Below are 23,658 nucleotides of genomic sequence, written 5' to 3' on the forward strand. Positions count from 1 at the left end.
GTCGAAACGCTCTTTCAGTGCTGACGGAGGCATCGTCACAGATCGGCGTATCCGCCTCTCCACAGAAAATGCAGACCGTCTGACTCAAATTAAAGTGAATCAATCCTGGATTGGAAACGACTACCCAACACTCCCGGACCCCAACCAAGTAACATGAACAATGAACATCTGTGATGGGTTAGCGTTTCCGGTCCCTGTTTATTGAACCTCTCATCTTTATTACATTTATGACTGAATGGCGACAAAATGCATTGCTATCCGCACGCTTCTTGTCCTCATGCAAGGCCTGGGTTGCGCCTGAAAACGTGGCCTTCTCCTCCTGCGCCTCCTCCTGTTCCATCACGTGTGCTGGTGCTGGGTTAGCGTTGCCGGTCCCTTTTTACGGAACCTCTTTTCTGTATTACATTTATGACTGCATGGCGACAAAATTCATTGCTATCCGCACGCTTCTTGTCCTCATGCAAGGCCTGGGTTGTTGTGTCTCAAAGCGTGGCCTTCTCCTCCTGCGCCGCCCTCCTCCTGTTCCATCACGTGTGCTGCTGCTGGGTTAGCGTTACTGGAACCTCTTATCTGTATTACATTTATGACTGAATGGCGACAAAAAGCATGTTACCTGTGCAAAGAAAAATGACATTTTCCGAATTTAAAAGACATTTTTTCCTTTGAAACTTTACAATCAATTTTCTCAAAAACTATAAGCTCTTTTTCAAATATTTTTTTTCCTCCTTATAATTTAGAGCACAGAGGAAGTTATGAGTTCAGGTAAACTTTAAAAGCAACCACAACAAGCAAAAATCACTTATTCTATTAACCAAATGCAATACAATTTTATGATTTAAAGGATCTCTGTCGCTAAAATCTTAAAATTTAAAATATATGTAAACTTATCCAATTAAGAAGTAGGTTTCTTCCAGAGTAAAATAAGCCATAAACCGACCGACATGTTTTGGACTAGCCCATCTCCTCATGGGGGATTCACAGGAATTCCCAAGGTGCACATACCCTGCAAATTTTGGGTATGTAGCATGTAAGGAAGCTTTACAAAGCACGAAAGTTCGGGTCCTCATTGACTTCCATTATGTTCGGAGTTCGGCGCGAACACCCGAACATCGCGGCCATGTTCGGCGAACGTTCGCGAACCCGAACATCCAGGTGTTCGCCCAACACTAATTCTCACATGGAAAGATGTAGTAGATAAAGGGAACCTAAACTGAGAAGGATATGGATTTTTAAAATATTACCAGCTGCCTGACTCTCCTGCTGATCTTGTGTGTCTAATACTTTTAGCCACAGCCCCTGAACAAGCATACAGATCAGGTGCTCTGACTGAAGTCAGACTGGGTTAGCTGCATGCTTGTTTCAGGTGTGTGATTCCGCCACTACTGCAGCCAAGGAGATCAGCAGGACTGACAAGCAACTGGTATTGTTTAAAAGGAAACCTCCATATCCCTCTCAGTTAAGGTTCCCTTTAAGTACCAGTCTGAAAGAGGTTCAGAACTGTCAGTTTAATATTAACTTACAGCTACATAGGAAAAAGTAGAATTAAAGAGACACTTAAGCCTTAACCACTTGAGGACCACAGTCTTTTCGCCCCTTAAAGAGGAACTCCAGAGAAAATAATGTAGTAAAAAAAGTGCTTCATTTTTACCATAATTATGTGTAAATGATTTAGTCAGTGTTTGCCCATTGTAAAATCTTTTCTCTCCCCGATTTACATTCTGACGTTTATTACATGGTGACAAAAAAATTACTTTTTAACTTTCTGTGCTGACATTTTTCAAATAAAGTTAAATTTCCTATACATTTGAGCGCGAAATTTATTCTGCTACATGTCTTGGATAAAAAAAATTTAAAAAAAAATCAGTGTATATTTATTGGATTGGGTAAAAGTTATAGCATTTACAAACTATGGTGCCAAAAGTGAAATTTTCCCATTCTGAAGCATCTCTGCCTTCTCTAACCAGCTGTCATGTTTGATGAGGTGCTAAAATTCCAGGATAGTATAAATACCCCCCAAATGACCCCATTTTGGAAAGAAGACATCCCAAAGTATTCACTGAGAGGCATGGTGAGTTCATAGAAGATTTTATTTTTTGTCACAAGTTAGCGGAAAATGACACTTTGTGACCAAAAAAAAAAAAAAAGTTTCCATTTCTTCTAACTTGCGACAAAAAAAAAAAAATGAAATCTGCCATGGACTCACTATGCTCCTCTCTGAATAGCTTGAAGTGTCTACTTTCCAAAATGGGGTCATTTGTGGGGTGTGTTCACTGGCCTGGCATTTTGGGGGGGGGGGGGGGGGGGGGCAAATTGTAAGCACTCCTGTAAAGCCTAAAGATGCTCATTGGACTTTGGGCCTTTTAGCGCAGTTAAGCTGCAAAAAAAGTGCCACACATGTGGTATTGCCGTACACAGGAGAAGTAGTATAATGTGTTTTGGGGTGTATTTTTACACATACCCATGCTGGGTGGGAGAAATATCTCTGTAAATGACAATTTTTTTATTTTTTTTTACACACAATTGTCCATTTACAGAGATATTTCTCCCACTCAGCATGGGTATGTGTAAAAATATACCCCAAAACACATTATACTACTTCTCCTGAGTACGGCGATACCACATGTGTGGCACTTTTTTGCACCCTAACTGCGCTAAGGGGCCCAAAGTCCAATGAGTATCTTTAGGATTTCACAGGTCATTCTGCGACATTTGGTTTCAAGACTACTCCTCACGGTTTAGGGCCCCTAAAATGCCAGGGCAGTATAGGAACCCCACAAATGACCCCATTTTAGAAAGAAGACACCCCAAGGTATTCTGTTAGGAGTATGGTGAGTTCATAGAAGATTTTTTTTGTCACAAGTTAGCGGAAATTGATTTTAATTGTGTTTTTTCACAAAGTGTCATTTTCCGCATACCTTGGGGTGTCTTCTTTCTAAAATGGAATCATTTGTGGGGTTCCTATACTGCCCTGGCATTTTAGGGGCCCTAAACCGTGAGGAGTGGTCTTGAAACCAAATGTCGCAAAATGACCTGTGAAATCCTAAAGGTACTCATTGGACTTTGGGCCTTTTAGCGCAGTTAAGCTGCAAAAAAGTGCCACACATGTGGTATTGCCGTACACAGGAGAAGTAGTATAATGTGTTTTGGGGTGTATTTTTACACATACCCATGCTGGGTGGGAGAAATATCTCTGTAAATGACAATTTTTTTATTTTTTTTTACACACAATTGTCCATTTACAGAGATATTTCTCCCACTCAGCATGGGTATGTGTAAAAATATACCCCAAAACACATTATACTACTTCTCCTGAGTACGGCGATACCACATGTGTGGCACTTTTTTGCACCCTAACTGCGCTAAGGGGCCCAAAGTCCAATGAGTATCTTTAGGATTTCACAGGTCATTCTGCGACATTTGGTTTCAAGACTACTCCTCACGGTTTAGGGCCCCTAAAATGCCAGGGCAGTATAGGAACCCCACAAATGACCCCATTTTAGAAAGAAGACACCCCAAGGTATTCTGTTAGGAGTATGGTGAGTTCATAGAAGATTTTTTTTGTCACAAGTTAGCGGAAATTGATTTTAATTGTGTTTTTTCACAAAGTGTCATTTTCCGCATACCTTGGGGTGTCTTCTTTCTAAAATGGAATCATTTGTGGGGTTCCTATACTGCCCTGGCATTTTAGGGGCCCTAAACCGTGAGGAGTGGTCTTGAAACCAAATGTCGCAAAATGACCTGTGAAATCCTAAAGGTACTCATTGGACTTTGGGCCCCTTAGCGCACTTAGGGTGCAAAAAAGTGCCACACATGTGGTACCGCCATACTCAGGAGAAGTAGTATAATGTGTTTTGTGGTGTATTTTTACACATACAGATGCTGGGTGGGAGAAATATCTCTGTAAATGACAATTGTTTGATTTTGTTTTACACACAATTGTCCATTTACAGAGAGATTTCTCCCACCCAGCATGAGTATGTGTAAAAATACACCACAAAACACATTATAATACTTCTCCTGAGTACGGCGATACCACATGTGTGACACTTTTTTGCAGCCTAGGTGCGCTAAGGGGCCCAACGTCCTATTAACAGGTCATTTTTAGGCATTTGTTTTCTAGATTACTCCTCACGGTTTAGGGCCCCTAAAATGCCAGGGCAGTATAGGAACCCCACAAGTGACCCCATTTTACAAAGAAGACACCCCAAGGTATTCTGTTAGGTGTATGGTGAGTTCATAGAAGATTTTATTTTTTGTCACAAGTTAGTGAAACATGACACTTTGTGAAAAAAACAATACAAATCAATTTCCGCTAACTTTTGACAAATAAAGTCTTCTATGAACTCATCATACACCTAACAGAATACCTTGGGGTGTCTTTTTTCTAAAAAGAGGTCACTTGTGGGGTTCCTATACTGCCCTGGCATTTTACGAGCCCAAAACCGTGAGTAGTCTGGAAACCAAATTTCTCAAAATGACTGTTCAGGGGTATAAGCATCTGTAAATTTTGATGACAGGTGGTCTATGAGGGGGCAAATTTTGTGGAACCGGTCATAAGCAGGGTGGCCTCTTAGATGACAGGTTGTATTGGGCCTGATCTGATGGATAGGAGTGCTAGGGGGGTGACAGGAGGTGATTGATGGGTGTCTCAGGGGGTGGTTAGAGGGGAAAATAGATGCAATCAATGCACTGGGGAGGTGATCGGAAGGGGGTCTGAGCGGGATCTGAGGGTTTGGCCGAGTGATCAGGAGCCCACATGGGGCAATTAGGGCCTGATCTGATGGGTAGGTGTGCTAGGGGGTGACAGGTGGTGACAGAAGGTGATTGATGGGTGTCTCAAGGTGTGATTAGAGGGGGGAAATAGATGCAAGCAATGCACTGGCGAGGTGATCAGGGCTGGGGTCTGAGGGCGTTCTGAGGGTGTAGGCGGGTGAGTGGGTGCCCTAGGGGCAGATAGGGGTCTAATCTGATGGGTATCAGTGACAGGGGCTGATTGATGGGTGATCAGTGGGTGATTAGATGGCAGAACAGATGTAAACAATGCACTTTGGAGGTGATCTGAGGGTAGGTCTGGGGCAATCTGATGGTGTGGGTGGGTGATCAGATTGCCCGCAAGGGGCAGGTTAGGGACTGATTGATGGGTGGCAGTGACAAGGGGTGATTGATGGGTGGCAGTGACAGGGGGTGATTGACGGGTGATTGACAGGTGATCAGTGGGTTATTACAGGGAAGAACAGATGTAAATAATGCACTGGCGAATTGATAAGGGGGGGTCTGAGGGCAATCTGAGCGTGTGCGGCGGGTGATTGGGTGCCCGCAAGGGGCAGATTAGGGTGTATTCTGATGGGTAACAGTGACAGGTGGTGATAGGGGGTGAATGATGGGTAATTAGTGGGTGTTTAGAGAAGATAACAGATGTAAACACTGCACTTGGGAGGTGATCTGATGTCGGATCTGCGGGCGATCTATTGGTGTGGGTGAGTGATCAGATTGCCCGCAAGGGGCAGGTTAGGGGCTGATTGATGGGTGGCAGTGACAGGGGCTGATTGATGGGTGGCAGTGACAGGGGGTGATTGATGTGTGGCAGTGACAGGGGGTGATTGATGGGTGATTGATAGGTGATTGACAGGTGATCAGTGGGTTATTACAGGGAAGAACAGATGTAAATAATGCACTGGCGAATTGATAAGGGGGGGGGGGTCTGAGGGCAATCTGAGCATGTGGGCGGGTGATTGGGAGCCCGCAAGGGGCAGATTAGGGTCTAATCTGATGGGTAACAGTGACAGGTGGTGATAGGGGGTGATTGATGGGTAATTAGTGGGTGTTTAGAGTAGAGAACAGATGTAAACACTGCACTTGGGAGGTGATCTGATGTCGGATCTGCGGGCGGTCTATTGGTGTGGGTGGGTGATCAGATTGCCCGCAAGGGGCAGGTTAGGGGCTGATTGATGGGTGGCAGTGACAGGGGGTGATTGATGGGTGATTGGCAGGTGATCAGGGGGGATAGATGCATACAGTACATAGGAGGGGGGGGTCTGGGGGGGGGGGTCTGGGGAGAATCTGAGGGGTGGGGGGTGATCAGGAGGGAGCAGGGGGCAGTTTAGGGTTTAAAAAAAATAGCATTGACAGAAAGTGACAGGGAGTGATTGATGGGCGATTAGGGGGGTTATTGGGTGCAAACAGTGGTCTGGGAGGTGGGCAGGGGGGGTCTGAGGGGTGCTGTGGGCGATCAGGGGGCGGGTGGGGGGAAATCAGTGTGCTTGGGTGCAGACTAGGGTGGCTGCAGCCTGCCCTGGTGGTCCCTTGGACACTGGGCCTACCAGGGCAGGAGGCAGCCAGTATAATAGGCTTTGTATACATTGCAAAGCCTATTATACTGTTTACATGCGGCGATCCGGGTGCTAGTAACCCGCCGGCGCTTCCGAGCGGCCGGCGGGTTACAGCGTGAGGGGGGCGGAGCCAGTCGCCGGCGGCTGATCGCGTCACGAATTATGCGATCGCCGCATAACCACGCCTGCCGCCGCCTCCGCCAATGGGCATATTGCGGTCGTTTAGGCCTAGTCTTTGCCACCGCCCATCGGCTGGGGGCGGTCGGCAAGTGGTTAAATAAAAAAACTGTTTTACTCACCTGGGGCTTCTACCAGCCCCCTGCAGCCATTCTTGTGCCCTCGCAGTCACGATGGATCCTCCTGTCCCCCGCCACCAGCTACTTTCACTTCACGGACACGCCTGGCCACGCATTGCGTTCAACGCATTCCCGTCCGCAATAGTGTCCTGCGCTTGCGCAGGGCGCTATTGTGCACAGGAAAGTGTAGAAGGAGACGCGTGGCCAGGCATGTGTAGACGCAGTAAGCCTGTTGGCGAAGTTAAAGTAGCTGGCGGCGGCGGACAGGAGGATCCGATCATGACTGCGAGGGCCCGGGACTGCTGCAGGGGGCTGGTAGAAGCCCCAGGTGAGTAAAACTGTTTTTTTTTCCAGGCTGAAGGATCCCTTTAAGCAATTTTTTTCATTGCTATTTTCAGTACAGTTCCTCCTTAAATTAATAATGCATTATCACACACAAACATGTTGCTCTTCTTGCTGGATAGTGTAATGGTTAAGGGCTCTGCCTCTGACATAGGTGACCTGGGTTTAAATCTCGGCTCTGCCTATTCAGTAAGCCAGCACCTATTCAGTAGGAGACCTTAGGCAAATCTCCCTAACACTGCTACTGCCTATAGAGCGCGTCCTAGTGGCTGCAGCTCTGGCGCTTTGAGTCCGCCAGGAGAAAAGCGCAATATAAATGTTATTTGTCTTGCTTGTTAAAGAGGAACTATCATGAAAATCTTAAAAATTAAAACACATACAAATAAGAAGTATATTTCTTCCTGAGTAAAATGAGCCATAAATTACTTCTCTCCTATGTTGCTAGCATTTACAGTAAGTAGTAGAAATCTGACAGAACCGACAGATTTTGAGCTAGTCTATCTCTCCACAGGGGATTCTCAGTATGGCTTTATTCTTTATAAAGATACTCACAGAAAAAAATGTATATATATGCTGGCCAGCTTCCCTGCTCACCGTACATTTTTTGGGCAGTTGGACGGAGCAACTGCCATTCACTAAGTGCATTTTGAAAATAAAGAAATTCCTGTGAATCCCCCATGAGGAGATGGGCTAGTCCAAAACATGTCGGTCGGTTTATGGCTTATTTTACTCTGGAAGAAACCTACTTCTTAATTGGATAAGTTTACATATATTTTAAATTTTAAGATTTTAGCGACAGAGATCCTTTAAATCATAAAATTGTATTGCATTTGGTTAATAGAATAAGTGATTTTTGCTTGTTGTGGTTGCTTTTAAAGTTTACCTGAACTCATAACTTCCTCTGTGCTCTAAATTATAAGCAACAGCATAATAACCTTTTAAAGAAAACAATTTCTTTGTTACAGCTTAGGGAGATCCTGCAGAGTGATTACTTCCTGGTATCCTGTGAGCACAGAAAGAGTTAACCTCCTGTGTCTACATAATGGCTTAGAATTCGGCAGTCAACTGACAGCTCAACGAGAACAGAGAATTAGCACTCTATAAACACACAGAGGGTGGATTTCTCATTTTTTCCCTTGTCCTTTGTGCAAGAGTTCAGGCCCGCTTTAAAGTGAACCTGAGATGGGGGGATAATGCATACAGTGGAGGAAATAATTATTTGACCCCTCACTGATTTTGTAAGTTTGTCCAATGACAAATCCATTGCGGTGTAATGTGTTTCCAATGGTTTTCTTGGTGACTGTATTTGAATGTGGAACAGAGGCGCCAGCAGAATAAAAATTCGTAAAACCTCTAAAAATGCTTGGAGGAAGTGGTGGGCTTGCCTCCCAACAGCAAACAAGAAGTCCTGTTTATATAAATTTATATAAATTGACTCACTGAGGCGCTAATCCTGACATTACAGACTTACTGTCGTCCCCAATTTTTGCCTGATGAAGCGGGCTTGACCTGCGAAACGCGTTGCATTTCTGTTTGGGGTACCGTATAAATAAATGTGTCAATTTATATAAACAGGACTTCTTGTTTGCTGTTGGGAGGCAAGCCCACCACTTCCTCCAAGCATTTTTAAAGGTTTTACGAATTTTTATCCTGCTGGCGCCTCTGTTCCACATTCAAATACACTGCGTCCACTCCTGGTGGAAGGGAGTACTACCCTTTTTCTCTTGCTACAGAGAGCGACTTCTTAGTCCTGAGTGAGGACAGGCATAATCTCCTCACCTGCTTTTTCAGTGGTTGCCTAATTGGTGACCCATGCTTGTGAGTATATTTCTCGCATATTAACATTTGTTCATATCATCTTAACATACTGCACCATATCGGGCTCTCGGTTTCTCTTTTTGTCCTTCTTGGTGACTGTGGTCCCTGCTAATTTGAGGTCATTCACTAACTCCTCCCGTGTAGTTCTAGGATGCTTTTTCACCTTTCTCAGAACCATTGACACCCCACGAGGTGAGATCTTGCGTGGAGCCCCAGAGCGAGGTCGATTGATAGTCATTTTGTGCTCCTTCCATTTTCGAACAATCGCACCAACAGTTGTCACCTTCTCTCCCAGCTTCTTGCTAATGGTTTTGTAGCCCATTCCAGCCTTGTGCAGGTCTACAATTTTGTCTCTGACATCCTTGGACAGCTCTTTGGTCTTTCCCATGTTGGAGAGTTTGGAGTCTGCTTGATTGATTGATTCTGTGGACAGGTGTCTTTTATACAGGTGACTAGTTAAGACAGGTGTCCTTAACCACTTCGGGACCACAGTCTTTTCGCCCCTTAAGGACCAGAGCCTTTTTCTCCATTCAGACCACTGCAGCTTTCACGGTTTATTGCTCGGTCATAAAACCTACCACCTAAATGAATTTTACCTCCTTTTCTTGTCACTAATACAGCTTTCTTTTGATGCTATTTGATTGCTGCTGCGAGTTTTACTTTTTATTATATTCATCAAAAAAGACATGAATTTTGTCAAAAAAATGACTTTTTTAACTTTCTGTGCTGACATTTTTCAAATAAAGTAAAATTTCCTATACATTTGAGCGCGAAAGTTATTCTGCTACATGTCTTTGATAAAAAAAAAAACATTCAGTGTATATTTATTGGATTGGGTAAAAGTTATAGCGTTTACAAACTATGGTGCCAAAAGTGAATTTTCCCATTTTCAAGCATCTCTGACTTTTCTGCGCACCTGTCATGTTTCATGAGGGGCTAAAATTCCAGGATAGTACAAATACCCCCCAAATGACCCCATTTTGGAAAGAAGACATCCCAAAGTATTCAGTGAGAGGCATGGTGAGTTCATAGAAGATTTTATTTTTTGTCACAAGTTAGCGGAAAATGACAGTTTGTGACAAAAAAAAAAAAAAAAAAAAGTTTCCATTTCTTCTAACTTGCGACAAAAAAAAATGAAATCTGCCACGGACTCACTATGCTCCTCTCTGAATACCTTGAAGTGTCTACTTTCCAGAATGGGGTCATTTGTGGGGTGTGTTTACTGTCCTGGCATTTGGGGGGTGCCTAATTGTAAGCACCCCTGTAAAGCCTAAAGATGCTCATTGGACTTTGGGCCCCTTAGCGCAGTTAGGCCGCAAAAAAGTGCCACACATGTGGTATTGCCGTACTCAGGAAAAGTAGTATAATGTGTTTTGGGGTGTATTTTTACACATACACATGCTGGGTGGGAGAAATATCTCCGTAAATGACAATTTTTTTATTTTTTTTACACACAATTGTCTATTTATAGAGATATTTCTCCCACTCAGCATGGGTATGTGGAAAAATACACCCCAAAACACATTATACTACTTCTCCTGAGTACGGCGATACCACATGTGTGGCACTTTTTTGCACCCTAACTGCGCTAAGGGGCCCAAAGTCCAATGAGTACCTTTAGGATTTCACAGGTCATTTTGAGAAATTTCGTTTCAAGACTACTCCTCACGGTTTAGGGCCCCTAAAATGCCAGGACAGTATAGGAACCCCACAAATTACCCCATTTTAGAAAGAAGACACCCCAAGGTATTCCGTTAGATGTATGGTGAGTTCATAGAAGATTTTTTTTTTTTGTCACAAGTTAGCGGAAATTGATTGTAATTGTTTTTTTTCACAAAGTGTCATTTTCCGCTAACTTGTGACAAAAAATAAAATCTTCTATGAACTCGCCATTCTCCTAACGGAATACCTTGGGGTGTCTTCTTTCTAAAATGGAGTCATTTGTGGGGTTCCTATACTGCCCTGGCATTTTAGGGGCCCTAAACCGTGAGGAGTAGTCTTGAAACCAAATGTGGCAAAATGACCTGTGAAATCCTAAAGGTACTCATTGGACTTTGGGCCCCTTAGCGCACTTAGGGTGCAAAAAAGTGCCACACATGTGGTACCGCCGTACTCAGGAGAAGTAGTATAATGTGTTTTGGGGTGTATTTTTACACATACCCATGCTGGGTGGGAGAAATATCTCTGTAAATGACAATTATTTGATTTTTTTTACACACAATTGTCCATTTACAGAGAGATTTCTCCCACCCAGCATGGGTATGTATAAAAATACACCCCAAAACACATTATACTACTTCTTCTGAGTACGGCGATACCACATGTGTGACACTTTTTTGCAACCTAGGTGCGCTAAGGGGCCTAACGTCCTATTCACAGGTCATTTTGAGGCATTTGGATTCTAGACTACTCCTCACGGTTTAGGGCCCCTAAAATGCCAGGGCAGTATAGGAACCCCACAAGTGACCCCATTTTAGAAAGAAGACACCCCAAGGTATTCTGTTAGGAGTATGGTGAGTTCATAGAAGATTTTTTTTTTGTCACAAGTTAGCGGAAAATGACACTTTGTGAAAAAAAAAACAATACATATCAATTTCCGCTAACTTGTGACAAAAAATAAAATCTTCTATGAACTCATCATACACCTAAAAGAATACCTTGGGGTGTCTTCTTTCTAAAATGGGGTCACTTGTGGGGTTCCTATACTGCCCTGGCATTTTAGGGGCCCTAAACCGTGAGGAGTAGTCTTGAACCCAAATGTCTCAAAATGACCTGTGAAATCCTAAAGGTACTCATTGGACTTTGGGCCCCTTAGCACAGTTAGGCTGCAAAAAAGTGTCACACATGTGGTATCGCCGTACTCAGAAGAAGTAGTATAATGTGTTTTGTGGTGTATTTTTACATATAACCATGCTGGGTGGGAGAAATATCTCTGTAAATGACACATTTTTGATTTTTTTTACACACAATTGTCCATTTACAGAGAGATTTCTCCCACCCAGCATGGGTATGTGTAAAAATACACCACAAAACACATTATACTACTTCTCCTGAGTATGGCGATACCACATGTGTGACACTTTTTTGCAGCCTAGGTGCGCTAAGGGGCCCAACGTCCTATTCACAGGTCATTTTGAGGCATTTGTTTTCTAGACTACTCCTCACGGTTTAGGGCCCCTAAAATGCCAGGGCAGTATAGGAACCCCACAAGTGACCCCATTTTAGAAAGAAGACACCCCAAGGTATTCCGTTAGGGGTATGGTGAGTTCATAGAAGATTTTATTTTTTCTCACAAGTTAGTGAAAAATGACACTTTGTGAAAAAAACAATAACAATCCAATTTCCGCTAACTTTTGACAAAAAATAAAATATTCTATGAACTCATCATACACCTAACAGAATACCTTGGGGTGTCTTCTTTCTAAAATGGGGTCACTTGTGGGGTTCCTATACTGCCCTGGCATTTTACGGGCCCAAAACTGTGAGTAGTCTGGAAACCAAATTTCTCAAAATGACTGTTCAGGGGTATAAGCATCTGCAAATTTTGATGACAGGTGGTCTATGAGGGGGCAAATTTTGTGGAATCGGTCATAAGCAGGGTGGCCTCTTAGATGACAGGATGTATTGGGCCTGATCTGATGGATAGGAGTGCTAGGGGGGTGACAGGAGGTGATTGATGGGTGTCTCAGGGGGCGGTTAGAGGGGAAAATAGATGCAATCAATGCACTGGGGAGGTGATCGGAAGGGGGTCTGAGGGGGATCTGAGGGTTTGGCCGAGTGATCAGGAGCCCACACGGGGCAAATTAGGGCCTGATCTGATGGGTAGGTGTGCTAGGGGGTGACAGGAGGTGATTGATGGGTGTCTCAAGGTGTGATTAGAGGGGGGAAATAGATGCAAGCAATGCACTGGCGAGGTGATCAGGGCTGGGGTCTGAGGGCGTTCTGAGGTGTGGGCGGGTGATTGGGTGCCCGCAAGGGGCAGATTAGGGTCTAATCTGATGGGTAACAGTGACAGGTGGTGATAGGGGGTGATTGATGGGTAATTAGTGGGTGTTTAGAGGAGAGAATAGATGTAAACAATGGATTTGGGAGGTGATCTGATGTCGGATCTGCGGGCGATCTATTGGTGTGGGTGGGTGATCAGATTGCCCGCAAGGGGCAGGTTAGGGGCTGATTGATGGGTGGCAGTGACAGGGGGTGATTGATGGGTGGCAGTGACAGGGGGTGATTGATGGGTGATTGACAGGTAATCAGTGGGTTATTACAGGGGAGAACAGATGTAAATATTGCACGGGCGAATTGATAAGGGGGGGGGTCTGAGGGCAATCTGAGCGTGTGGGCAGGTGATTGGGTGCCCGCAAGGGGCAGATTAGGGTCTAATCTGATGGGTAACAGTGACAGGTGGTGATAGGGGGTGATTGATGGGTAATTAGTGGGTGTTTAGAGGAGAGAATAGATGTAAACAATGGATTTGGGAGGTGATCTGATGTCGGATCTGCGGGCGATCTATTGGTGTGGGTGGGTGATCAGATTGCCCGCAAGGGGCAGGTTAGGGGCTGATTGATGGGTGGCAGTGACAGGGGGTGATTGATGGGTGGCAGTGACAGGGGGTGATTGATGGGTGATTGACAGGTAATCAGTGGGTTATTACAGGGGAGAACAGATGTAAATATTGCACGGGCGAATTGATAAGGGGGGGGTCTGAGGGCAATCTGAGCGTGTGGGCAGGTGATTGGGTGCCCGCAAGGGGCAGATTAGGGTCTAATCTGATGGGTAACAGTGACAGGTGGTGATAGGGGGTGATTGATGGGTAATTAGTGGGTGTTTAGAGGAGAGAATAGATGTAAACAATGGATTTGGGAGGTGATCTGATGTCGGATCTGCGGGCGATCTATTGGTGTGGGTGGGTGATCAGATTGCCCGCAAGGGGCAGGTTAGGGGCTGATTGATGGGTGGCAGTGACAGGGGGTGATTGATGGGTGGCAGTGACAGGGGGTGATTGATGGGTGATTGACAGGTAATCAGTGGGTTATTACAGGGGAGAACAGATGTAAATATTGCACGGGCGAATTGATAAGGGGGGGGTCTGAGGGCAATCTGAGCGTGTGGGCAGGTGATTGGGTGCCCGCAAGGGGCAGATTAGGGTCTAATCTGATGGGTAACAGTGACAGGTGGTGATAGGGGGTGATTGATGGGTAATTAGTGGGTGTTTAGAGGAGAGAATAGATGTAAACAATGGATTTGGGAGGTGATCTGATGTCGGATCTGCGGGCGATCTATTGGTGTGGGGGGGTGATCAGATTGCCCGCAAGGGGCAGATCAGGGGCTGATTGATGGGTGGCAGTGACAGGGGGTGATTGACGGGTGATTGACAGGTGATTGACAGGTGATTGACAGGTGATCAGGGGGGATAGATGCATACAGTACACGGGGGGGGGGGGGGGTCTGGGGAGAATCTGAGGGGTGGGGGGGTGATCAGGAGGGAGTAGGGGGCAGATTAGGGACTTAAAAAAAAAATAGCGTTGACAGATAGTGACAGGGAGTGATTGATGGGTGATTAGGAGGGTGACTGGGTGCAAACAGTGGTCTGGGGGGTGGGCAGGGGGGGGTCTGAGGGGTGCTGTGGGCGATCAGGGGGCAGGGGGGGGGGAAATCAGTGTGTTTGGTGCAGACTAGGGTGGCTGCAGCCTGCCCTGGTGGTCCCTCGGACACTGGGACCACCAGGGCAGGAGGCAGCCAGTATAATAGGCTTTGTATACATTACAAAGCCTATTATACACTGTTGCAGCGGCGATCCGGATGCCAGTAACCCGCCGGCGCTTCCGAACGGCCGGCGGGTTACGGCGAACGGGGGGCGGAGCCAGTCCCCGGCGGCTGATCGCGTCACGAATGACGCGATCGCCGCATAGCCACTCCCGCAGCCGCCCCCGCCGATGGGCGTATTGCGGTCGTTTGGGCCCAGACTTTGCCGCCGCCCATCGGCTGGGGGCGGTCGTTATGTGGTTAATGAGCGTGACTAATTGAGTAGAAGTGTCTAACCACTCTGTGGGAGCCAGAACTCTTAATGGTTGGTAGGGGTTCAGAAACTTATCTCACTCAATGAAATGCAAATCAGTTGCTATCTTTTATTTAAGGTTAATTTTTCGATTTTCCTTTTGATGTGCTATCTGCCACTGTTAAAATAAACCTACCATTGAAATGATACTGTTCTGAGACTTTTCATTTCTTTGTCATTGGACAAACTTACAAAATCAGTGAGGGGTCAAATAATTATTTCCTCCACTGTACCTGGGGCTTCCTCCAGGCCGATCGCTCCCTCGCCGTCCTCCGCCTCCTTCTTCTGAAATTGACCCCGGAAAGTCCTCCAGAAGCAGTATTACTGCACAGGTGCAGAACATCACAAGAGCGAGCATGGCCAGACTGCGGCTGCGCCGATTGGCCCAGACTGGAGGACTTTTCAGGAACAGTTGCAGTAGATCCAGGAGGTAGAGGAGGACAGCGAGGGAGCGATCGGTCTGGAAGAAACCCCAGGTATGTATCTTCCCCCCCACCATCTCAGGTACACTTTAAGTGTTATGGACACTAAAAATCTGCCTAAGGCAGCTGCATTGCAGTTAACAGCATTGCTTTATTGCTACTGATTAGAACAGTTTGATGCTGGGATGCTGCGATGGAACACCAAATGGTTCTGTTAACCAGCATCAGAACAATACTATGGACTGTAATGTGCACTAATAAGGAGAAAAGCTGTTAATGCTATAAAGCACAATATACTGCAGATCATTATTAAGCATAATGTACAAAGCAAATTTCCTCTGCATTTATTATGTTATGTATTTATATAATTCTGACATTATCTGCAGTGCTTTCAGGGCCGGTTCTATACTTTTTGCTGCCTGAGGCAAACTTTTGAAGATGCTGACGCCCCCCCCTCCCCCACTGGTAGTATAATTGTCCCCCAGTATAGGTAGCCTGTAGGGGGTAGCAGCAAGGAAGGGGGAGCAGCAGGTACAGCGGTGGGGGGGGGGGGGGGTCGGCCCCCCTTCCTCACCTGGGGCTCTCCCCCTCCAGCAATTTGCTCAAAATTCAATAGTACTTAATTGGGAGGCATTGCAGGAAGTTACATGAGCGGTGGAACTCAGCGCAGGATCCAGGAAATAGGTGAGTCATTGCGCCTCCCGCTGCCTGGCTGAACTAATGACATTTTGAGCAAATCGCTGGAAAGGGAGAGTGGACGGACCAGGCCCACTGCTGTGCCTGCTGCTTCCCCTTTCCTGGCTGCTGCCCCCTCCAGCTCGGCACCCCTCCACCCACGGCCAGGGGGGCGCCACCCCCATCTTCCACTGCCTGAGGAACCTGCCTCACCCCACCCAGACTGCAATCCAGCATAAGTGATCCCGATTGGATTGGATCCGCTCTACTGCACTGGCAGGCAGTAGAGTGGATCCAATCGGTATCTGCTTTTTCCACCTGACCCCGAGTGGAAAGCTGCTACTGTGCCTGAGCTGGACCCGGGGAGAGTAAATATTGCAGGCACTACTTTCCTTGTCAGCTGTGGTGTTGGGGGCCCAGCGCTGCCACCGTTGGACAGAGGAGGACGGGGAAGCCTCAAAAGGATCCAGAGCCTTCCCCCTCCCAAGGTAAATTCACACAGCCCCCCCCCCCCCATCCCTCCCCCCTGGGACGTTTTTAAAGTTACAGGTTCTCTTGAAAATTGTGGAAAAATTACCACCATTATGATTTTCAAAAAATCGCGATAGCAGCAATTTTACCACAATTTTAATGCAAGTCAATAGGAGCATTTTTTAAAAACGCTGAGAAAGATCTGATGGTCAGACAAGCTCTCAGGGCTGGTGCACACCAGAAGATCTTTTCTGAGTGCTTTGTGATTTTAAAAGCTCCTGCTGATGTTATCCTATGTGTCTGTTCTCACTGGAGCGATGTGATTTTGTAGTGTGCACCAGCCCTCAGAAAGCGCTCATAGGCCCAGTGCACACCAAAAACCTCTATCAGATCTGCAAAATGCTAGAGGTTTTTGAAGCAGATTTCAGAGCGATTCTAGGCATGTTTAGTGAGGTTTTCTAAACATGCCTAGCATTTTTTGGAGCATTTTTGTGTAGCAGATTTCAAATATTGTTACAGTAAAGCTGTTACTGAACAGCTTCTGTAACAAAAAACGCCTGGAAAACCGCTCTGATCTAGCGTTTTTCAGAGCGGTTTTCCACTTTACTAATCTTTAACATTGTGGCAGAAACGCCTCAGAAATCTAAAAAATTATGAGCCCCCGAGTTTGCGTTTGTGGAAAAAACGAACCTCTCTGGTGTGCACCATCCCATTCACTTTCATTAGCCAAGCGGTTTTCCCCCTGCAAGCGTTTTTAAAAAACGCTCCAGAACTGCTCTGGTGTGCACCAGCCCATAGTGTCTACAATCTAACAGGGAAGCTTATATATATGTGAATGTGATCCCTGCCATTGTCTAATGTCCCTATCATAGTCCAAGGTCTGTTTCTATTACTCGTTCTGCCCAATTATAATTTTTAACTGCATGGGCAATCAAATCCTGTTAGCCGGAAAAGCCAGTGGCTATGCACAAGTGCCTACTTGCTCGGCATGAGTGAGTTCTAACCCGCACATGCCCAGTGGGAGGAAGTGCTTGGGCTGAAAGGAGCGTCAGGTCAGAATTTGGGTATGCCCAGTTCAAATGCACTACTCCATGGTCTGATGAATTTCAGGGACTCTGTTAAGAAGAAGAAGAAGAAGAAAAAAAGACTAAAGAACGAGGATTGGGAGGAACCCCAAATGGCAATAAGCAGTATTAAAGCATTTGTAGTACCGTATTTTTTTCGGACCATAAGACGCTCCGGACCATAAGACGCACCTAGGTTTAGAGGGCAAAAATCAGGAAAAAAATATACATACTTATCCTGGTGCGTCCATGGCACAAGGGTGTCTTATGAACCTGTTCCTCCAATTCCCCCAAATTTGTATGTCTCCCTTGTACCTTCTGGGTCCCCCTTTTACCTTTTGTGTCCCTCTGTGTCCTCCTCAGTGCTTTCTGTGTCCACCTATGTCCATTCTATGTCCCCCATGTCCTTCCTTTGTTAGTCCTGTGTCCCCTCTCTCTGTCCAGGTCGCTGTCCAGCGCACCACCTACTCTTCTTCCATATGTACCTTTCAGATGCCTGCCGGCCAATCACATGATGGCGCTGTCAATCATGGCCGTTGCAGCAGCCAGACACGCTAACTCCTGCCGTCCACCGCATCAGTTTTCTGCCTGGCCTCTATATGTTTTAATCAGATGCCCGCTGGTCAATAACCTGGGATGCTGTCAATCAGGGACGCTGCAGTGGCCAGACACGCTAACTTCCGACATCCACCACTTCCGACATCCACCGCATCACTTTACGCATCTGCTTCGTCTCTTATCTTCATATATTAGTATCAGTTGCCCGGCCCGCCGTCTAATTACATGGGGACGCAGTCAATCATAGCCGCTGCACCGGCCAAACACGCTGATCCCACGCCGTCCATTACACCAGCACTCGCTGTTCCTACTGTGTAATCTATTCAAACTACCGCTGGCCAATCAGGCAGGGGCCGATGGTCTTGAGGGCGGGACAAGGCTCTGCCATACTAGCCAATCACTGCACTCGCTCTGATCAGAACGAGTGCTGTGATTGGCTAGTATGGCAGAGCCTTGTCCCGCCCTCAAGACCATCGGCCCCCGCCTGATTGGCCAGCGGTAGTTTGAATGGATTACACAGTAGGAACAGCGAGTGCTGGTGTAATGGACGGCGTGGGGTCAGCGTGTTTGGCCGGTGCAGCGGCCATGATTGACTGCGTCCCCACGTAATAAGACGGCGGGCCGGGCATCTGATACTAATATATGAAGATAAGAGACGAAGCAGATGCATAAAGTGATGCGATGGATGTCGGAAGTGTTGGATGTCGGAAGTTAGCGTGTCTGGCCACTGCAGCGCCCCTGATTGACAGCATCCCAGGTTATTGACCAGCTAGTGCGGTGGATGCAGGGGGTCAGCTGCTGTGTATGTGTGGGCGCCTGGGGGTGGTCTCAATTGTTACATTCGGACCATAAGACGCAGGTACTTTTCCCCCCCACTTTTGGGGAAGAAAAAGTGCGTCTTATGGTCCGAAAAATACGGTAAGTACTGTATTTTCCACTGTATAAAACGCACTTTTTCTACCTCAAAAATGAGGAGAAAAGTCCCTGCTTCTTCTTCTTATTATTATTATTTTATTATTTATATAGCGCCAACATATTCCGCAGGGCTTTACAAAGCACAATAAGACGACAAGGGGAACATAGATATACTAACAAATTGTAAAACAGAGTTCCAAGCAGCACAAATATTGTGACAAAAACAGTAAACATTAGGAGGAGCAACCTGCCCTTGCAAGCTTACAATCTAGTGGGTAGTGGTGGACACATTAGGTAAGGGGGTGAAAGATGGATGAGGCAGTGACCCTTTGCCTCTGATTACATTGTGTCAAATAAGTAAATAAGGGCTATAGAATGTTATAAGCTTGTCTGAAAAGGTGTGTTTTAAGAGTGTGTTTGAAGATGTTCAGGTTTGGAGCATGACGTACAGGCTGTGGAAGAGAGTTCCAGATAAGAGATGATGCTCGTGTAAAGTCTTGGATGCGAGCATGAGAGGAGGTGATCAGCTTAGAGGCCAGGAGAATTTCTTGGGAGGAGCGGAGGTCGCGGGAGGGACAATATCTTGAGATTAGTGATGAGATGTATGGAGGGCACAACTAATGGAGGGCTTTGTATGTTAGAGTCAGGAGTTTGAACTGGATCCTCTGGGTAATAGGTAACCAGTGGAGAGAACGGCATAGTGGGGCTGCATCGGAAGAGCGTGTGGAGAGGTGAATGAGGCGGGCTGCTGAATTTAGAAGCGATTGGAGAGGTGCTAGCCTTTTTTGTGGTAGCCCACAGAGCAGGGTGTTGCAGTAGTCTAGGCGGGAGATGATTAAGGCATGTACAAGCATCTTGGTGGCCTCTTGTGTGAGGAAGGGACGGATACGGAATATATTTTTGAGCTGGAAATAGCAGGTGGTGGTTAACAGGGGAGGACTGGGACCTTTTGGCCTGGGGGGACAACACAAACTAGAGGCCCGTTTCACGGCATCCCCAGCCCAAGGCCATATCCTTCTTGTGTGCAAATCTTCAAATTGTGATGACTAACAGCCCCAGCTACACACACGCACGCATGCACACGCATATGAAAATAAGTGCTACTTACCCAGGGCTCGTCCAGCCCCAAGCTCCCAGCATGTCCCTTGCCGCAGCTCTGCAGTCAGCTCAGGGGCGTAGCAATAGGGGGTGCAGAGGTAGCGAACGCATCGGGGCCCTTGGGGCAGAGGGGCCCCGAAGGGCCCGCCCTCAATTACAGTATTAGCTCTCTATTGGTCCTGTGCTCATAATAATCACTTCTATAGATACTTTGAACAGTGGTGATCATTAACAAGCTATTTCCCATCCCCTTCTTGCACCTCTGACTCTGTGGTTGCCATTGGCAGGTTTTGGCCCGCCGTATCAATTGTTATGTATAGAGTGCTTGGGGGGCCCCATTGTAAAACTTGCATCGGGGCCCACAGCTCCTTAGCTACGCCACTGAGTCAGCTGTTCACTGCCGCTGCCTCCCAGCCCCCGGCGATGACGTCAGGCCGACTGCGCCTGTGCGAGCGGCGCTGTCAATCACAGCCACATGGACCAGAGCGTACTGTGCAGACGCAGAACTACTGCGCCTGCGCAGTACACTCCGGTCCACGTGGCGGTGATTGACAGTGCTGCTCGCACAGGCGCAGTACAGGCCGTCATCCAGGTCGGACTGGTGCCATCGCCGGGGACTGGGACAGCGGCAGCGAATGGCTGACTGCAGAGCTGCGGCGAGGGACATGCTGGCAGCGTGGGGCTGGAGGAAGCCCCGGGTAAGTAGCACTTATTTCATTAAAAATGCCTGATAACTCCTTCAAACCACCCCCCCCACACACACACACACAAACCTACCTACCTGGTGATGCCTAACCCCACTCCTGCCCACCTACCATACAAACTACTTGTCTGACACCTACCCCCCCCCTCCAACTACCTGTTTGACAGTGCCTAACTGTCTGCCTCCCCCCTCCCCTGCCGACAATCACACCACAAGAAGAAAAAACGTTCCCCCTCAGGCCAGGGTCAGAATGGGGATGATTATCACACACAAAAAAACTCAGAGGGCACTGGCCTGGGCAGAGAATTGAATTTGACAGCAGTAGCAGGCAGGCAGCAAAGTGTGAGTAACTCAGTGACAAGAAGGGAGAAGAAGTACAGAAACAAAATTTATAAAAACCACCTACTCCTCTGGCAACCTGGACCCGACCTCCTCTATCCCCCTGTCTCCTCAGTCCTACACCTCCTCCTCCTCCACAGCAGCAAGCAGCTATAGGTGGCATCTCCGACTCCCAGCCCCCCCGAGTATCCGACTCCTCCAGCCAGGACAGCCAGCCACTCGTAGCCGCAGCTCCAGGCCCCCAGCCCCCCCAGCACAGAAAGCTGAAGAGTGAGACAGCTCACTCCGACGACACCTCAGGCACAGCAGCACAGGGGAGGACTGTGTCCGACTCCTCCAGCCAGGCCAGCCACTCGTAGCCAGAGCTCCAGGCCCCCAGCCCCCCCAGCACAGAAAGCTGAAGAGTGAGACAGCTCACTCCGATGACACCGCAGGCACAGCAGCACGTTGCGGGCGGCAATGGCTCCAGGTGGGGGCGGAGTCAAGCAGGGTCAACCCACCGGGCCAGGGAGGACCTAAGCTATTTGTGTCCTTGTGCCGCTCACATCCACCGCAGGCGCAGCCACGCAATAGGGCACACCACGGCCGGCCGCCTCAGCCCCTTCTCTGATTGGATACTTCAACTTGCCGGGAAATATCGCGCGAGGTTGTGATCCCCTCTGCGAACCTGTCACCTGTGGTATGTCTGCGGCCGCTGCGTATAGCAGCGGCCAGCCCTAATTACTTAAGATTTGGGCGGCCCGGGGGGCAATTGCCCCCCGTCCCCCTGGGCCAGTCCTCCCCTGGTGGTTAATGAGGCAATGTGAGGTTTAAAGGAGAGCTCTGAGTCGAGTATAACCCCCAAGCAGCGGGCTTTAGTGGTTGAGGTTATTGGGGTGTTGTTACCGTTATGGTTGCAATTGGTGGAGGTGTAGATAGCGATGGTGGAAAAATCACAATTTCCGTTTTACTCATGTTAAGTTTGAGGAAGCGGGAGGACATAAATGCAGAAACGGCACGTAGACAGTCGGGGACTCTAGATAGTAGTGATGCCAGATCAGGAGCTGAGAGATAGATTTGGGTGTCATCCGCATAGAGGTGATACTGGAAGCCAAAAGAGTTAATTAGTTGTCCCAGGCCACGGGTGTAGACTGAGAAAGTAAGTGGCCCAAGAACAGAGCCTTGAGGAACACCAACAGACAGTGGGCGTGGGGAGGAATTGGTGTTAGAGAAGGACACAGTGTAAGAGCGTCCAGAGAGATAAGAGGAGATCCAGGAATGTGCTTGTCCCTTGATTCCTAAAGATGACAGTGTCTGCAGAAGCAGAGCATGATCAACCGTGTCAAAGGCAGAGGAAAGGTCAAGGAGTATTAGAATGGAGAACTGGCCTTTGGATTTAGCTACCAATAGGTCATTAGCAACTTTCGTGAGGATAGTTTCAGTGGAATGGTGTGTGTGGAATCCAGATTGAAAGGGGTCAAGTAAGGAATTGGTAGAGAGAAAGGCAGACAATTCTGAATGGTTGTGACGTTCCAGCAGTTTAGAAGCAAAGGGGAGGAGTGAGACAGGCCGGTAATTGGATAGAGAAGCTGGATCAAGAAGGGGTTTTTTGATAAGTGGTGTGATAATAGCTTGTTTGAATAAGGAAGGAAAAGTGCCAGTGGAGATAGAAAGATTGAATAGAGTTGTTAGAGCGGAATTAAGGGAGGAGGAAAGCTGGGGGATTAGATGGGAGGGAATGGGGTCCAGGGCACAGGTAGTGAGATGAGCTTTGGAGAGTAGTGAGGAAAGACACTGTTCAGTGAGTGGGGTAAAAGATATTAGAGTGGGAGAGTGGTCTTGTGGATCGGGGGGAAGGCAGTTAGTAGTGGGCGAGGATGCAGGCGGACAAAAGGAATCTATAGGTGATGGTTGAGCTGGTAAAAATGGTTGCGTGTTGAAGCTATTACGTATTGCATCAATCTTGCTTGTAAAGTATGATGCAAAGTCGTCAGCTGACAGACATGTGGTGGGGGGAGGAGGTGGGGGATGAAGTAGGGAGTTAAAGGTGTTGAACAATTGTTTTGGGTTGTGGGACTGTGAGGAAATGAGTGAGGAGAAATAAGACTGCTTAGCAGAGGTGAGGGCATCTCTGAGCTCCTGCATAGTTTGTTTGTAGTGGTGGAAGTCCTCTATAGCAGTGCTCTTTCTCCAGCACCTTTCTGCCACCCTGGAGCGCCTTTTCAGCTGTTTGATTTGTTCAGTGAGCCAGGGCTGCCTGTTAGTTTGGCGGGGGCGGGTGGTGGTGAGAGGGGCAGCTGAATTCATGGCAGAAGAGGCTACACTAAATAGGTAACTGGATGCTGCCTCTGGGTTAGTGTAGGATGACAGAGTACTTAGAGGTTGCAAGGCTTCAGTCAGGGTATTCAGATCCAGGTTTCGGTAGTTCCTGCGCATGACCGGATGGTGTAGTGTTGGAGGAGTTGATGGTAGAGAAGAATTGATTGAGAAGGTAAGAAGGTTGTGGTCTGAGGGGAAGTGGAGTGTTATGGAAGCTTGAAATAGAGCAGAGGCGGGTAAAGACAAGGTCGAGAGTGTGGCCGTCTTTGTGGGTG

At 47.3% G+C, this 23,658-nt stretch overlaps 1 protein-coding gene across 13 annotated transcripts in view; it reads right to left on the reverse strand.

Moving 5' to 3' along the window:
- Positions 1-213: 213 nt before the first annotated feature.
- The window catches only part of LOC137518793 (uncharacterized), a 154,385-nt gene continuing 130,940 nt past the window's right edge, over positions 214-23,658 (reverse strand). For all 13 annotated transcript variants that reach the window (XM_068237095.1, XM_068237100.1, XM_068237099.1 and 10 more), the window contains one exon: positions 214-613. The gene's annotated coding sequence lies outside the window, so the exon portion shown is untranslated. The remainder of the gene's footprint in view (positions 614-23,658) is intronic.

This window comes from Hyperolius riggenbachi, chromosome 5, assembly GCF_040937935.1.
Source record: "Hyperolius riggenbachi isolate aHypRig1 chromosome 5, aHypRig1.pri, whole genome shotgun sequence".
In the NCBI taxonomy this organism is placed as follows: domain Eukaryota; kingdom Metazoa; phylum Chordata; class Amphibia; order Anura; family Hyperoliidae; genus Hyperolius; species Hyperolius riggenbachi.